Source organism: Lytechinus variegatus, chromosome 10, assembly GCF_018143015.1.
Source record: "Lytechinus variegatus isolate NC3 chromosome 10, Lvar_3.0, whole genome shotgun sequence".
NCBI lineage: Eukaryota > Metazoa > Echinodermata > Echinoidea > Temnopleuroida > Toxopneustidae > Lytechinus > Lytechinus variegatus.
Window position 1 is genome coordinate 10,998,347 of NC_054749.1, and position 6,000 is coordinate 11,004,346.

Sequence of the window (6,000 nt, forward strand, 5' to 3'; positions counted from 1 at the left end):
TTTAATTGTTGACCGATTTTGATTTTTTTTCTTCCATCTGGTAGAACTTCATGGGTTCACCAAACTTCTACACAGAATTTAGAAATTTCAGTAGAAAATTAATTATGCTAATTTATGCAAAATTTATTCAGAAATCACAGAAAATGCCTCTTCTCTATTTGTTGACAGATTTTGATTTTTTTCTTCAGTCTGGTAGAGCTGCATGAGGTTCACCAAACATGTACAAAAAATTATGAAATTTTTGTCTGGAAAATTATTTATGCTAATTTATGCAAAATTTATTCATAAATCACAAAAAAAATTTTTTTTCTTCTTTATTTGTTGATCAATTTCAATTTTGTTGGCTTTATAATGACAGCTCGAGGTGATGATACAAAATTTCAACTCAGAACTCACAAAAATTACCTATTTGTTCTACACAGAGTTAAGAAATTTTGACTAGAATTTTATTTATGCCTTGTATGAAATTTATTCATAGATCACAAAAAATGCTTCTATGTCATTTCTTCATCAATGTCATTCTATATCCTCAATTTATGTCGGTTACACTTCGAATTTCTGAAGGTTCATAATTCCGAAACACGTGAATTGCCTATACCTCGATGTTCGTTAATCCAAAAAAAGTAAAAGGGTTCGTTAATCCGAACACTTGTGGCGTTATTCCGAAGGTTCGATGTTCCAAAGGTTCGTTAATCCCAAAACGAAATAAGGTTTGTTGTTCCTAAGGTTTGTTAATCCGAAAACAAAATAAGGTTCATTAGTAATTCGAAAACGAAATAACGTTAGTTAATCATTTAAATTTTCGGACTAACGAACCTCCTTTCTTTTTCGGATTAACGAACCTTTGGAATTACGAACCCCACTTTGTTTTCGGACTAACGAACCTTCGGAATTACGAACCTCATTTCGTTTTCGGACTAACGAACTTTCAGAATTACGAACCTTCAGAAATACGAACCTTCGGAATAACGAACCTTCGGAATATCCGAAACTTCGGAATAACGAAGCTTCGGAATTACGAATGTATTCGATTTATGTCACTAACATAATTCACTACAGTGTCAACTGGGCCGATATTAAATTGTATTAAATTTTGTTGCGAGATGTCATTTGGAAGTTGCAAAGCTAAGAGTGCTATGCTAAATGAATGAATTAGATAAATTTCGGTTTCTTAGGCAAATTGAATTGAAAATTGAAATTTAATGCATGAGTGAACAGAAATTGTTATTTTAGTGTAGCATATTCATCTTGTGGACATCAGCAGTGTGTCCGCAAGAGTCAGAGTAAAGTGATGTTACCTTTTAAAAGCAAGAGGGCGAGATATGGTAAGACTTGGTTAAAAGCATTTCTCTTCTTTTTGTCTTTTTTACAAATTAAAAGTCATGTACCCCCCTCTCACCTCCTGGATTGTAAGCCTATTCAAAACATAACTGCCACTGAAGTGACTGGTGGCTGATAGTCATTTTTTTTAATTGAATGATTACCGAGAAATTGACTGATTATGATTTATGAAATAATTTATTGGAAAACTGAATGACAATAGCAATCAGTCACTCAAAAGAAGTGGAGAGAGGGAGGGGTGGGGGGCTAAATGTTCTATTCACCCTTAATCCATCAACCTACTTCTCCAACTTAAGTCCTATTTCGACTCCTATTCTTCCGAGTCCCATGAACACATTGCTGAGATCCGCATAATGTTGAAATGCTGCCAAAAAAGTGTAATATGTGTTCACTCATGCATTAAAGTTCATTTTTTAATAATTTATGAAACTTGCTAAACAACCCAAACTGGTCACGGTTGATCATTAATTTATCACACGCCCTGAACTTTTCAAGTTCCAAAGGATTTGCCTCTCAACAACTGACAGAAATTGGAAGGCTAATTCCAGCCCAGCCTAATTCTAATACCCTTTGTTTCAGTGGGCAGTGCTCGCTCAAGCATGAATAGTTTTCCAACTTTTTGGTGTCATCTGAAAGGTGACTTTATTGGCTTCCATTTTATGGTTTTTCCCCAAAGTGGTATGTTTTTTTGGGGGGCAGCCATTTCAAAAGTGTATAGTTGTTTTGCAACCTCATCTACTATTATGACTGGCGACATTCTTTTACTATTATAACTAGCTACCCTCTTCCCCTATGTCTAGCAACCCTTATGATTAATGTACCCTTTTATTATTCATGACTAGCGACCTTCATCTATTATCATGAATACCGACCCTCATTGTTTGTTATGACTTGCGATCCTTTTGATTAATGACCCTCATGGTCCATTATGAATAACAATCTTGCATTATATCCGACTTATGACTCATGGTCCTTATGACTAGTGACCCCTTTTCCTTATTATGACTAGCGACCTTTCGGGTATAGGATTTTACACGTTATGACTAGTTGGTATGACTTGTGGGCTTACCCCTAATTTCGAAGTCCATACTATGGTTTCATGTTAAAAATATTACATTTGGACTGATTACAATGATATGCAGTTGTCCATTTTGCCTAGAAGTCTATGAGGGTTTTTAAAATGGCATCTAAATTGACTTCTATCAGCAGTCATTTAAGACCCATTTTTTAAAGCCATCTTGGATTTTTGAACACCTGAATGTCTTTTCAATTTGCCTCAGTGCATTTGACCCTTTAAACCATTGTCTAAACACAGAGTGATTTGTGTTCAGCACTTTGTAAATGAAAGGAAAAGGTGCAATATCGAACGAATATTGTATTAGATTCTCTCTCAGCAATTTATATATTTTCAGTAAATCCAAAATGAATATCAATCTGGGTTTATTCAAGGAGTATAACAGAAGAAAGGAATGTACAAAATATGGATAAGAGGCGATTTTCATCCATATTTAGTGCATGCCTTTCTTCTGTTTGTTATCTCCCTGTTCTGTTCACCGTAAGTTTTAAATGCCTTGGCTTTGGGTATTGAAGCTTTGTACTAAACCTTGGTCTTGAGGGTTTATGAATTGACAATACTGTCAGAGGCATACCAAACTCAGGGCATCAGGGGTAAAGTACAAGATTGAGTGTGGATACAGGGTGACGTAAAAACATTTCACGCGTAATAAAGCAGAGCTTGAAAAGCATTGTATGTAAAGATTTACACATGTATCCATTTAATATATGACCTATACTCGGCAATTGGTATAAAAAAATCAAACTTGTAATTCTACTTGTTTCCTTATCATTTTGTACAACATATTGACTTATCTTATAAGACTTCTTTAATATAATGGAAGAGAGTTTTATTTAAAAAATAAATTAAAATATAAATCTATCCAAAATAAAATTTCAAATACAAAATAAATGATTTGAAAGTATAATGTAAAAATATATTGCAAGTCTATAGAATTATGAAATTCACATACATGTATTAAAACACACATGTAGGATATTTACTGACACATGATTTACCATGGAAGTAAAACAGATGGAGTAGCATCTCCCTCATCTCCCTCATTTCCTTCAAACCCATTTTGATGCCGCAAAGATAAAATATGTCAAGCATATATCTATTGTATTTTCCTTGTTAATTATAGACAAAAAATTCCTACCTAACAGCAGACTTACAGGCCAAATACAAGTTTCAAATGAGATGAATGTTCTTTGTCACAATCCTGCGATGGTTAGAAGAGCAATGCAAGACATGTTGTGTTGATAGGGGAGGTACTGTGAAAACACTGATGATGGTGCTATGTGTTCAACAGAGAATGAAGCTAGGTAGTTGATATGTAAATGCAAGTCAGTCACAAAATGTTAACAGAGGGGATAGCATTTCACTGAACTCTGAGGAAACCAAACCTTACAGTAAAGAAAGTTTTGTGTATGTACACTGAAACCCAAAACTCGGAAGACGTAGGTTTTGTATCCTTTGCCTTTGAAGGATCATAACTCAGCTTCATGAATTAATTGATATTTCTTTGTCACTCTTTCTCTTTTCCCTCCATGGTTTTACATTAAATATCCTGAATTATAATCTACATATTATTATGGCACTTGTGGTCTTCTCTGTTAAAATAAAAACAAGCATTGTCATTAATCCTTTGCAAAGGGGTACAACAAAAAACTATGATTAATACCAAGTCACCAAAAGTGACATATTTACAATTTTTCAACAATTTTTGTAACAATTTACAACATACTTATCCATAAGACACAATGTGGCAGAAAATTGACACAGCCATAAACACCAATACACATTAAATGGTTTCCATTCAATTGGGAATGTAGAGTGATACAAGTAATATATGAGTTTAATGCAAGGGGTTTTTCTTTCTCTCAGCAACTCATGATTTATATTTTAATTAAACCAAAGTTACATTAACACCTTCTGTGCACATATATTATTTGATTTCATCTTTCCTAAATCCCTGCTAATTTCTCTATGCACAATTTGGAGGAATGAAAAGAAAGAGCATGAATCCCACTTAAAATATACAGAAGGAAAATTTGTGCAAAGGGTTAACCTACCTCGGTCACATTTGCTCTACGGCGGCCATACGGGAGTCGAAAACAGCCGTTTTAACCTTATTTTGTACCAGCTACATATAGGTGGTTTGAATAAAAATTAATAAAACAGCTGTTTTCGACTCGCCGTACGGACGCCATAAAGCAAATGTGACCGAGGTATTAGCTTTAGTAGATGCTTTACAATACATCTTTGACCTTGACCAAGTGACCTGCAACTATTCTTAAACAGTGCATCCTGTGAATAAAACCAAGATTCCCAGTTCTTTAGTTCAACAAAGCTAAAAGATTTGCAATAACTAATTTTCTTCATACATGTTCAGTTCTACTTTACTTATGAATCCTAATTGGGATTTGGATTGAACGTCATGTCCTTTATTGTAAGAAAAGAAAGGGAAAATCGGAAGTGTGGTGAAAATCATCAATGAATGAAATTATTTTTATTTTTGAAAAAAAAAAGATCTAGATTTTTAAGAAAAGTGCACACAAATAATATGTAGTTTCATAAGTATGAAAATTTTTAACAAGTGGAATGCCTCTGGCCGTCTCACCTGCATCATGCGATTCAAGATAGCAGCAGTGCTGACTTTGAAAACTACTATTACTCGCACAAGATGTTCAGTGATACTTGGTTACTCTTATTTCCACGTTTTATGAACTAGACCAATACACTTACAGAGATAGGATGGTAATTCAACAAATACCCCCAATGTGGCCAAAGTTCATTGACCTCACATGACCTTTGACCTTGATCATGTGACCTGAAACTTGCACAGGATATTCAGTGATACTTGATTACTCTTATGTCCAAGTTTCCAAAGTCAGATCAATAAACTTGCTAAGTTATGATGATAATTCAACAGATACCCCCAATTCGGCCAAAGTTCATTGACCCTAAATGACCTTTGACCTTGGTCATGTGACATGAAACTCTAATAGGATGTTCAGTAATACTTGATTGACCTTATGGCCAAGTTTCATGAACTAGGTCCATATACTTTCTAAGTTATGATGTCATTTCAAAAACTTAACCTTAGGTTAAGATTTGATGTTGACGCCACCGCCGCCGCAGTCGGAAAAGCGGCGCCTATAGTCTCACTCTGCTATGCAGGTGAGACAAAAATGCTTATCAAACAAATAGACCTAGGGACAAGCAGTTAGTGACATCATAAAACTATAAGTTAAATACTAGTATTCTTTGATACCTTTATTTTAATCATTTTTTTTTCATTATATACAATTTTGATAGTTTTTGATTCATTATCTTCTAATTTTCACTAATATTCTATCGATCATTTAACTAATTGATCATTGTGATAGGCTAAATGTGGGCTAAATAATTATGGCTAAATGCATGACAGTGTCAGTCAGCACATTACATTTTGGTTTTGAATGAAAATAGACGAAGAACATCAAATCAAGACCTTTCACAACCGATTTATAATAATTAAGAACCCCCACACACAAAATGACCTCACTATGTTAAGAAAGTTGTGTGGAACGAAAAATATTATGATGGGAAGCGTGGGGGGG